This window comes from Perissodus microlepis, chromosome 10, assembly GCF_051167445.1.
Source record: "Perissodus microlepis isolate ML-2025 ecotype Zambia chromosome 10, ASM5116744v1, whole genome shotgun sequence".
Classification (NCBI taxonomy): Eukaryota; Metazoa; Chordata; class Actinopteri; order Cichliformes; family Cichlidae; genus Perissodus; species Perissodus microlepis.
In genome coordinates, this window is record NC_140470.1 from 12,716,759 (window position 1) to 12,729,373 (window position 12,615).

The window sequence follows — 12,615 nt, forward strand, 5'->3', positions numbered from 1 at the left end:
CTTAGTATGGCTATTTAGAGACAATAGTTGTACAAGCCTTAATACCAGGGATAGAAAACATATGAAGTAGAACAGTAGAAATGGTAGAACGGCACAAAATCCAGCACTGTTTCATAACACACTGCTGAATGTGAAACATACACTCACTACCAAATCATCTCTGCCATAAATTTGCCTTTTACAAAGCTTTAACATATTCAGAGTTGTCACAGTAAAAATCATGATTACGTTTATTATTGAGGTCATAGTGGGTTTTAATGATGTACTGGACTACCCGGCACTGGAAACTGTCCCTAAATTTTTTGTGATGAATATGAACTGAGGACATGCAGAATGATTTCAGGCCTAGCTGACAGGAAAGGTCTTTACCAATTAAAACAACTCAAATCCTACATGAAATTAAAATGACATTTTAGAATATATTTTACTTATTTTGTGTTGACTTTATAGACATGAATTCAACAACAACAACAAAAAAATCATACAATTATAACAAACATTAACATCCGAACCAGTTTTCAGGCCTATGATACAGGAAAGGGGGAGGAAAGGCAATGGAAATATCACAGAATTAATCTGCTTTCTAACCTACTCTGTAAAGCTAGAGATTCAGTCACTGAATATAAACTGAGCCACAAACCAGAGCTGTACTGTGCTGAGAACAACTGGATGACTGTCTTCTAATGAAGAGATCCTCACTTTGGTTTCAAACCATTTCCTTGCAGACTCTTGTAGCCCTAACAGCAGTTAAGTGACATCAACAAACTCCTTAGCTACTGTGTGGTTTACAACACCTAAACATTTTAGCCCTGCATTACTAATTTGTGCTTTAAGGTTTAAAAAATAAATAAATACATACATAAAATCAACAAAAACACCCCATCATGGGTGTTACCCAGTACCAACGTTAGACAAAAACATCAAATTGCAAATTCCTCATCAAGAATACTGATTACAATAAACCATATATGCCATGTGAGGGTTTTTGTTTTCCAACCATTTTCAGTGCAGACGTTTCTGGTCCAATGAAACATGGATCTACACGTGGTGGCCAGTAAATGCCAGCTCCGTGCTATCTGCTAGTTAAAAAGTGAGGCGCTTGATGTCCATATAGCAAACTTGCACATTTCAAAACAACGTGTTAACTGGCTTTTGATTGCAATCATCTCTTCCCTAGTGAGCCCTCATTTTTACTTTTACCTGATGCATCCCAAGCTATGACTCACAGCCTAGGCCAGGCACGCAGAATAAATCTCAAATGTCATATGATAACATAACATAACCACGAAGCCCACAGCTTTATAAGATGCCAGCACTGTAGCATATCATGGTATGGTACGTAAAAAACATAGCCAGGGGCAAGCGGCAAGGCTTGGTTGGTGTAGAAGCAGATGCTGAATCAAAGATCCACAGGCAGGCTGGCTGAGTGGCTGTGCACAACACGCAGATAAAATGTGGCTGCATTTGACATCGATTCAAACAAAGGCAAGAAGAGGCAGACGTACACAGAGATGTTCCCAACGACTAACACAACGCGCTGCAGTTGGACACTTCCCAACCAGGCAGCTAACATAACAGAAATGTATGCAGGCTTATCTCCAGTCACAGAAATGTAAAACAGAAAACGTTGTCTTTTGGCATGAAAAGCTAATAGCAGTGGCAAGCTAACAGCAAGTCACCTGAATATCAGACTCCCCCCTCATTAGCTTTGTTACGAGTGGCTAGCCTGCTGGTGGCGGAAAATAAAGAGACAAAAAAAACCAACAACACACACACTTACCCCTTATTTTCTCTTCTGTTTAAGAGGCCCTCGATGTTTTCTTTTTTTGTCCTATCGCGTCGCTATATGCGAAATTTAACCAAACATGTGAAAAATCTTCCTTTTCTCTCGGACGCGTCCGGCTACGCTAAATTAGAATATTAACGGTTTAACAAAAATCCCAGGTGACACTGGTAACGTCTTCCCTTTAAATCCGCATCCTCGAAAAACCTCTTTCCCTCCGCGCTGCTAGCGGTGCAGCGCGTTACGAAACCAAACCAGGCTCTCTCTTTATTTAGCTTTCACACAGCAAAACGGTCTGCTGGGGGGGAAAACATATACAGGCTGAGAGGACCCCGTTTTGAGGCAGGTATGAGACGGATATCCGCAGCAGCTTCTTCTCTCCCCCCCCCCCGGCAGCCGAGCATCCGAAGGACCGTCCGTACCTCACTGACTCCAGCTCCCTGTGCTAACGTTCAACAGGGAGAAGAAAGAAAGAAAAAGTAGATGTGGTGGTGGTAGCTAGGGATGTGCGTGGGAGGGGGTTAGGTGGCGGGTGAGTGGGAGGGTGTGTAGGTTGGGTTCTGACCCTTCACAGTCGCGCAGTATTCTCACAGTATCAGTATTCTCAACAATAGCAGGAAGATAATGCTCTGTCCTTGTGTCTGGTGCTGTCCCTGGTGCTAAAACTGAAAGCTTTCACTTTCATATACTGTGCTTTTAATTAGACTCTGTCTATCTACAGTGCTGTGCAAGTGTCAAACCAGCCCCCCCATTTCTTCATATTATGCTAGGAAAATAAATTGGAGCATTTCATTGAAACGTGCAATAATTCTTACTAACCTGAAACATAGTTTTAATTCTTCAACAGCGTTTTTAAGGCTTCTTGGACTTCCCAGTGCTCTTCTTTGGATGCTGGCTGCTTTTTGTTGGTCACTCTGTCACGATGATCCCACACTGCTTTGGTATTGAGATCTGGGGAGGCCAATCCATGACCTATAGTGAGCCATGAAGTTTCTATGTAGGTATGCTTTTTTGAAGGGGGGGGCAGTTTATCTTTATTAACCCCACATTGCTCTCTGATGGGAGTGAATGTTAGATGTTAATGTTAGAAAACACATAAGCATAGAAAGGGGCTTAAATGGATGGGTGAATGACGCTAGCTGTATAAAATGCATACTTTATACAACTTTATACAACATACTTCTCATTATGATTCTTATATAGAACTTTTCTAAGAACTTTTTTATTAAAAAAACAGTTCATTTACCATTTACTGTGCTGGCAGTGTGTCTGAGGTGTCATTGTCATGCTGAAATATCCCAGTCAAATGTTCTCCAATTGACCTGACACTATTTGCTTTATCAGTTCTGACCGGATCCCCACCACGAGTTGAAATGCAGTCCCAAACATGACAGAGCCTCCACTGTGCTTTATGGCTTTATGGCTGTAGATACTCACTGTTGTACCTCTCTCCTGGCCTTCTCCATGCATACCAATAGCAGTTTGAAGTAAAAATGTCAAATTTCATCACTCATTCATCACTCCATAAGACCAGCTGTCACTGATTTTCAGTCCAGCTCTTGTGAAATTTGATACACGTCAGCATTTTCTCTGTTTCTCTTCCTTAAGAATGGCCTTTTGACAGCCACCCTTCCTCTGAGACTGTTTCTGATGAGGTTTTGGTGATCAATAGATGGATCAATTGAAGGGCCAGATGCATCACTCGGGTCCTACGTTGGATCTTTGCTGGATATTTTCCTGTTTCTTAAGGACATGACTTTCAAATGCTGTTTATCTGCTGTAGATAGTTTCTTAGGCCTGCTCTGTGTCAAAGCCAGAGCATATGAACTGAACAGGCAACCAACTTTGACAAGAGGGCATCTGGTTCAAGTTACTTTGCTATTCCATTAAAAAGAAATGCTTGCACTCACATACACTTTGTCTAGAATTTATAAGCAAATATGTACAGCAGTATCTGTTACATTTACATTTTAAAGGGTATTACAAGAGTCAGTCCTCTGTGATTACTAAATCTATACACTGTGCCAGTCTACACAATAAATTTAAGAATAAACGAGCCACTTTAAACCACAATCACAAACTGGTATGCATAATAACAACCATAGACTCATAGAAAAATGAATCCACAGTTATAAAAGTGTAAAAATATCTGTCTTAGATTGCAGAAGCAAATTAGGAGACAAGCAGGAGACACATTTTCTCTAGGCGCAGAAGTGGATCAATAAATCACTCATGCACAGACACTAGGACAGCTGACTGAGAGCACAGACTATCTTCAGCGCATTTCCATTTGTTTAGCAATTTTCAAGGGAGTTACTTGTTTTAAAACTAGCTGCGTAAGCTGATGAAGGCCCTTTTTTAGTTTCAAAGACACATGAGGGGTACTTCCCAAGGTTTAACCAGCACAGGTCCATCCGCACAATGTCCTCCATTCTGGTTAACATGATTGATGCAGAAGCACTAAACTACCAGTAACTGGATAACTGAATTGAGTTCTCACTGCAATAATTTATCAGCACTGTGAGTGTTTAATTTTTTATCACCACTCTGTAGGAATTAATGTAACTTATAGTTGAAGTATGTTAGCAGAATTCAGCTGAGGGAGCACTGTGGCCTTTATGGATGGACCTCCATCCAGTGTTTGTCCATAATGCCAAGTACATATCCTTAAACCAAAGCAAGTAATATTTTTTCCTATTAGATTCAAGACAAGAAAGTTGTTTCTACTGTTGTACAGCTGATGCCTTCAAAACTGGGAAACTCATACAACAATAGAGGGGATGTAGCTACACTGTATTTTTTGAGTGAAGTGCCCTTTTAAGGTGGGCTTAAATTCCTTTTATAGCTCTGACAATTCTCCAGTCATTAAGCAAATCATTTCATGACAAAAGGTGAGCACATTCAAATTTATTTTGGTCTATAATTCTCTTATTACTTTAAATGTGTAAAATATCGTTAAATGCTTGGAGTATTAAATGTATAACTGGACCTTAAAGCTTCAGATTCTCAAACTAGGCTCCTTCTCCTTCTTTGTCGGGATTTCTTAGGAGTAGGATTTTGTTCCATATTAATGCACTATACTGCAAGAATACATTTTACACTTTTTGAAATGAAAGACCTATCCTCAACACCACATTCTTGGTCTTTATTTTTATATATATTTATTTTTTCTTTTCAGATTTTACTCCAGATTTCACTTAAGTTCAGAGGGTTATCTTCGAGGAACTGCAGTTCTACTAAATAATTCCTGAGACACTATGCAGCACCTGGCTGGTGTGCAACATAAAGCAGGTCATTGAGATCTGGGTTATTCATAAAGCCCCGGAAGATGGTCATGAAAGAGTGTCTCAGCACCATGGGTAAGTGTTTTCCTGTGTGCTTTTTCTCTGCTGCACTACAGTGTGTGCAGTGTCTTAATGGTTACAGCAGTTAGAAAAGATGAACACTCTAGGGAGCCATTCATTCATGTTGGTTCGCTATTGGCAGGAACTGAGGAAGGCACCCAAACTGACACCTAAATCAGTTTTGAGTCTTGGTCTAGGTCCGGCCCATCAACGGGTGTAGCGAAACCAAAAAAGTGGTGGTGGTGAGGGGTTTATGGGATGATGGGTCTCTTAGGGAGGGCTCAGCAGTTTGAAGAAAAAAAAGCATGCTACTCATTAAAGGCAGTTAGTGGTAATGAAAAAGCTCTGCTGTGTTGTTAGAGTGGTTTGAACACTTTGCAATGTGGACGTATTATTGGAGTTTTCCAAACGAGCAGCCTCTTTACAGCTGCAGCTAGAAAGGATTTGCAACATCTTTAACTATATTTAATGCAAAAAAAAAAAAAAAAAAGTGTGAAAGGAAAATTGGGAAAAGTTGTTGATTTGAAATTTGAAAGAAGAATGGGGATATAAACCATATGGATAATGGATTTGCCTGTTTAATGAGGTGGCAGTGGGAAGCCATAAAACAGTTGAAATGTGTTCACTAAGTATTCAAGTAGAATTTGATTGGCTTAAAGTAATTATTTTGTGAATTTGGAACATTATGATGTAAGTTTACAGAGGTTTGAGCTTTAACAGTCAGATTTATAACAGAAAACTTATTGTTAACCACACAAATGAGACCATGTCACATCTGGAATGTAATGTAGGGTAACCTTGAGTAAACTGCTCCCTTCTTAGGATGACCGAATAAAACAGATAAATGCAAAGAGTTACCAAATATTTATCTATTAATTTAAAGCTGTGAACAGGTTGGATATAAAACTGCTAAGCTGATAATCCTGTATATACAAGCTCATCATTGACACCTATCAGGGCACATTTCTCTTTATCTCTAAAATTTTTTTGTCTTGAAAGAATGTGACTTGTAACTACACAATGATCTTAATGAGGCCTTAAGAGACAAGATTTAAGGTGGATTTAAGTGTGTAAAGGAAACCACGAGTCTTTGACCAGATGCTACACAGCAGTGTTTAAGAATAAAAGAAAGCCCCGGGTCTTCAAAAATCCCTCAACTGAGCTGCATGTTTGTGCATCAGGAACGATAGCTCTCTTTCTCTCTCTCTCACACACACACATGCACAGAACCTGTTTACGCCCTCAGTCCTAGTCACCCACCTCTGTTTAAAGACCCACACCCAAGCAGACAGCTCAGCCACAATCCACCATGACAAAGGAAAAGAGCTGAGCGTGGGATATAAGGCTGCCACTGGCTGCCAGACTGTGTCCAGCACAGTGATTTCTGCAGATTGCAGCAGTTTGAGATAAACCCCCTTCTGTCTGCTCACTATAGATGGGACCTGGGTGGGTGGGGTCATCATTGGTGCGTGCAGTGAGCGGGGTGGTGCTGGAGGGTGGTGTCTGTGTATACACCACCACCCCCATCCCCCACTCCCCATCCAACCTCAAAACAGTCTGTGTGTTTGATTAACACTACCCTCATTAAAGCTGGGTAATTGAAAGGGGTCTCTCTATGCGCTGCAGCCTTTATATGCTGAAGAAACAAGACTGAGCATTTATTCCAGATAGATCATGTCAAACAGATCACAGATATGATATGTACTGCATAGTGTCCATTTTGCAAATTAATTCAACAGCCTCCCAATTAACTGAAAATATAAATTGTAAGAAAAAGGTATATTTGCAGGTACTAATGCAAAATAAGCCTGCAATTCCTGCCCTACAGGTGCCATCCTTTTATGTTCTACACAACATGAAACATGGAGTGGAGTTGGGTTGCAAAGAGGCTTGCAGACATGGAGCAATTGTAGGTAAGTTAAAGCAAAAAGTAAAAGTAAATGTATCTCATGAGATTCAACTGCTGGTAGAATGATGAGCCGAGACGCTTGAGCAGTGGCCTGCCTACGCTAATGCTATTGTCAGTTTATTTATATTAAATCTTGAAAAAAAAAGTATTTTTGCTGTTTTTAATCAGCGCTAGTTTCTGCCTGTATGTCAAGCAGGAGGAAAAGAGGAAGACCACAGTGAAGACTCATCAATATAGTGAAGGTCATGCCGAGGGTTGGTGTGATGATGCTAGTGACAGGGTGACATGGAGGCAGGTGATTCGCTGTGCCAACCCATAAAAGGAGTAGCCAAAAGAAGGAGTAGTAGCTGCCTTTATGTGTGACCAGTGTTGGAAGTATATACAGTAGCTAGAGCGTATAAATCAACCAGCCTTTATCCACAACAGTGCAAACAGATTCTCCAGACAGGTAACAACACATTTCAACCTAGATCATCTTCCCCTTTTCATTCCCTCTTTGCATTAATCAACCTCTAGACTTTGAGCATATTGACGAGTAAACCACCCTAAATAGCCTCACACACTGACATAATTATCCTGAAAATCTGGTGAGACTTTATGACTCAGTCTTTATGAGTTTTCCCAGTAAATGTTAAAGAAACAAATGCAGATCATCTTGCTCTGTAATTGCGAAGTGGCAGATGTGAAATATGCTTGTCATTTCCAAGCATCACCATATGCCGTATTTGTCTCTCCGCCTCCAAAGTCAACCAAAACTGTATTAGACCAACAAAGAGGAAAGTTTAGTAGTTGCAGTCTACAGCCAGCGACACCCAGCGGGTTATACTCCGGTCAGCATGACCCACTAACAGATATTTTTATCTCCAGCACAACTTTTTGAGTTTTCTCTGGAGAACACCTATGCTATTTCTGGTTTGGTTCTTGCTCATCTGTCTTTGCTGTCCCTTTTCTTATCTCTGTTTCTCCCCAAACTAGTTGCTGGAGGTCACCCTGCTGTTCCAGTTTAAAATTATATAATAATTAGACAGAATGAAACCAGGACACCAAGGAACTGTGGTGCCACTATGGTGCAACGTGACTCACAGACCGCACAGAAATTGGGACCGACTACAGGTCTGGACAAATAGGAAGCAAAGCTGAGTGGGGGAGTTGTGTCAGTTTTTTGTGGTTTGCAAATCACAAGATGAGCTGTTTTACAGGCAGTTAATGTTTATGAATCCCATGATAATACTGTGGATCCACTCACATTCTTTAGCGTTTCATATAATTTGTGTTTTTAGGAGGTCACAGCAGGCATGGGAGTCTACACATGAGTCAAGGCAAGTCATGATAACTGTGTACTTTTTGCAACCACTGTGTTTATCAGACCAAATCCCTTTGCCAGACAAGCAGACTGAAATAAATCAAAAACTGAAATTGTTAGTAACATTCAAATTGATGTTTAATTTGTGAATAAAGCACATACAGCATGTTTCCCCCACAAAAATCAAATTAACAAGTATGCAGGAGCAGCTAGACTGAAGATTACTGAAAAAAAACATTCAGTGCTGTACATGTACTAGCAGCTCCCTCTAGTGTGGGTTTTATTTGAGTTTATGTTTTATTTTTGCAGGGAAGGGATAGTCAAAAGTAAACTCTTTGTAAATGCAAACATTTTAGGAATAAATTTTTGATCATAAATCAAAAACAAAAAATGTCAAATGTCAAAGTAATAATGCAATGCAATGTCAAAGTTCAGATTTGCATCATTTATTTTATTGAAAAATAATTAACTTCAGTGACTAAATGAAATGAATAAGTGTGGTCTTCAGTGCATATAGTATTCAAAGGTAGAGAAGTAGGATAGTCAGGGAGATGAAGAAAATAGTGGCAAAGGAAAAGGAGAACTTGGACAGATGGAGGGAATGGGGAAGGTGGGGAAGAGCTGTTGCTTTAAATTGCGCCACTAGATGGCACTGCTCCTTTTGAGGTACCGCTGTGAGTGCAAAGAACGGTAGATTGCATTGACGCCTAGTTTATGAGCACTGGTGTTTGCAGGGAATATAGGCTCATTATCTTGAGATAATATCCTTTCAAACTGTGTGTTTTTTACTAATAAGTATTCAAACGCGTTGAACTTGGGAAATACTTGGGGTTCTGTCCTTGAGTGTAACCGTATTTGGGTGGATGTTAATAGAAGTGTGGAAAGCTGAGCATCGGTTGTGAAAGAGGCCACCCTGACCATTTGTCCCTTGTGTAATCCCTTTTCTTGATCTTCTGCATTGCTGCACTGTTGAGATACTGTTTTTGCATCCTGACTTAGAATTAAGCCTCACGCAGACACTTCACTATGTCAGACAGAGACGATGGTGACGACCAGGATTTGGGGGAAACTACAGAAAGGGACTGTGTCACTGAGCTTCAGGCCAAAGGATCAGAAATGGGTAATAACTGTTTGTTGTGGAGCTAGCAAGTCATATGGTGCACCACATCCAAGAGCAATGGATGGACGTTCTGTTGACGAGTTTATTGATCAAGTACCAAAGCCTCTCAAAACTAGAAACCTAGGCAAAGATGATGAGGTTGACTTCATCCTGTCTCCCCTCAGGGGTTCCACACTTGAAGAGATCTGTTTATGTACCAAGGGAGAAATATTCAGTTTTCTCAGAGAAGCCCAGTATAGCACAGCTGTTGGGTACCTTTCATAGTCATCCCCAGCTGGAAGATGAAGATTTCTTTGAATACTTGCACACACTGACCCAGATTTTCCACTCATCCCTTAAACAGAAGCCTGACACAGTATCTGATGCAAAGATGGCAGCAAGAGAACAGTTTGTGGAGGGAATAAGAAGTTCTGCACAGTGAAGGGATCTTCACAAGATGGTGAGAGACAAGACAGAGTGAATGCTTTTTTATGTATTTCAGTGAGCTGTTGCTTGGTCTCTAGAAGACAACAGTCTTCTAGTGCCTAGTGGCACTAGAGTTGCTAAGAGCACGACATCACTGGGTGAAAATGTAGTCGAAGGAAGTCCGTCTATGTATGGAAATCAAGAAAAGCCATCTGCTACCTTAGATAAAATTGTTGAGGTGGTATGAATGTGGTAAGGAAGAGTGTTACGCTCAGACAAAGATCATACAAAAATCCCAGACCAAAGTTTCACTCCACAGACGATCGAAAGCCTTTTCCAAGTGATTTTCTTCTGAAAGAGTAGTTAGTATATGTCCAAAAGATGAAAATGAGGGAGGTAGGTTAAAGGCTAAGACCTTTTTTGATACAGGGATCAAACTTAGCTGACCTTTTGGTGTTTGCAGTGGTCTGGCGACTTTGGAAAGACTCATGCATGCCGCTGTAAATGCCTTTTAGTCTTTTCATGCTTGTATACTAAAACAACATATTAGTCCACTCATCAACTTTTGAATACCATTTGGCATGTCTTCAGACAGTGTTGCAAAGATTCAGGGACACCGGGTTAAAGTTTAAGGCTGTAAAAATGTTATCTCCCCTCATCTAGTATACACTTTAGAATCAGATCTCAGCTGAGGAGCTAGGCATGGACCCAGCCAAGATAGCCGCTGTGAAGCAGTGGCCAGTACACACCACAGTAGAAGACTGGGGTGATTCTTTGGACTTTATGTCAAAAAAGTTATTACAGGAGGGTTTTTGTAGCTTGCAGGCACTACATTAATACATTAATACATTAATGTGAGTGTTCGGGAAAATACCCAGCTAAATGTAAAAACCAGTTTGAAAGTGTGAGGACACCAAGAGTTTTTTGAATAGCTGAAAGAGAGGAGGCTTACGAGTGCTTCTCTCCTCGCTTTTGCTGATTTCTCGCTCTCATTTATATTTGAGATGGATGCCAACAGCTTAAGACTGGGAGCAGTTCTATACCACATCCTGCATCTCCCTCAATTTCTACGGTGTACACCTCGGATGTCCCAAACAAAAAAAGGACAAGGAAAGGTTAGATGTTATGGTACTGTAAATGTACGAAACACATGACAGGTTCGTTAAGTTTGTTAAGATTTCTTTTTCTTAATTTTTGCATTTTCTCCAGTTTTACAGACCTCATGTAAATATTTCATTTGTTATTTTTCAGAATGCCGAAAACACCGTACACAGAAGATTTTCAAATATGAAGAGATAGTAGACAGGAGAGTTGTAAATGTAAGTAATTTAGCCTGCTGTTGTGCAGATTTTTTTTGCGTCTTTGGACTTCCCGGATTTGAACTGTGCCTGACTGACTATCCATAAGCTTTTGTATTTGATGAATCTACACTAATTCAGCCACTGAGTCTGTATTTCGCTCCAAATAGGACATTAAATAAGAACATACCACCTGATACGACCTGGTCGTGCTGCCTTCCTGATGTTTACGTTCTTTAAAGTCCTCCTGACATCATGCTCAGAAGGAGTGATTGATGTGGAGGTGCTCCTTCCCATTCAGTAACATCTGCTTCAGTTAGTTTTTCTTGTGAGCCACAATGTAAGCAGTGTTGCTTTGCTGACATGCACTCGATGCTGGCAGTACAAGCATTGTAGTGGTTCTTATGTTTTTGTAAACTAATTGTATAATATATTGAGCCATTCAATAGTACACAAATGTTTATAAGCTCCTTTTTGTATGCAACTTGCATGTCTTTCTTAATTAATTGTTTGTTTATATCATGTTTTTCAGGAAAAAGAAGAAGTTAAAGTCAAGTGGAAGCCTTGCTCAACATGGTATGTAGTAACAACTTTGTTGGACGGGAACAGACATTCATATTGTTGATAAATAGTTATCACCTCAATTTGAATTCATGTATTTGGACTAAAGTAAATTGGGAGCTTTTAGCTATCGAGCTCCTCTTCTGTGAGGAGCTTGATAGCTGTCCACCTCCAAAGTCCATTATGAGTTTTGGAGGTGGACATGGTCAACACTTTTAAGAGTAGGCATAAGACTTTACTTCTTTATAGAGCTTATAGTTAGGGCTGGTTCAGCTCAGCCCTTAGTTATGCTGTAACAGGACCAGACTGCTGGGGGTTAGTGTCCCCCCCCTCTCTCTGTCTGTCTCTTTCAGGGTTATGCAGGCTCAGTATTGGTTGAAGATGCAGTCACGTCTCCTTTTACTGAAAACTCTCCCCCTCTCCCTCACCATCTGTAAACATACATGTCTCAGTAATGCAGTTCATGCATGTTACTAACTAAACTTCTTCCCTGGAGTTTCTGTGCTCTCTCATCCAGCAGGTTCCGATGGATCGTGGCTGCTGCTGTGGTCCTGCTTGACATCTACTACATATATTATTACTCTCTGACTTGATTTATATTACAGTGAAGGTGTATAAAGCATGACATGAATATAGAAGATATTTCATCCTAAAAAATTGTCATATGTCACAACCTAAATTATCCTATTTTGTGTGTGGTTGTCGTTGTTGTTTGTTATGTTTTCTCCTGACAGTGGCAAAGTGTGGGATGACACATGGGAACCTGCGCAGTTTTACACACAGTAAACCAGGCACCACAGGTCGCAGAGATCGCACAGTTCACAGTTTGTAGTTCAGCATAAAAGTTCAAAATAAAATATTTACTATACATTTCAACCAGTGTCAGTCTCTG

At 40.3% G+C, this 12,615-nt stretch overlaps 1 protein-coding gene across 3 annotated transcripts in view; it reads right to left on the reverse strand.

Moving 5' to 3' along the window:
• The window catches only part of sptbn2 (spectrin, beta, non-erythrocytic 2), a 49,411-nt gene extending 47,101 nt beyond the window's left edge, over positions 1 to 2,310 (reverse strand). For 2 of the 3 annotated variants that reach the window (XM_084942112.1, XM_084942108.1), the window contains exon 1: positions 1,781 to 2,309. The gene's annotated coding sequence lies outside the window, so the exon portion shown is untranslated. Of the gene's footprint in view, positions 1 to 1,780 lie in introns of all 3 variants that reach the window. The other variant, XM_084942109.1, reaches the window with a different exon arrangement.
• Between the last annotated feature and the right edge of the window lie 10,305 nt (positions 2,311 to 12,615).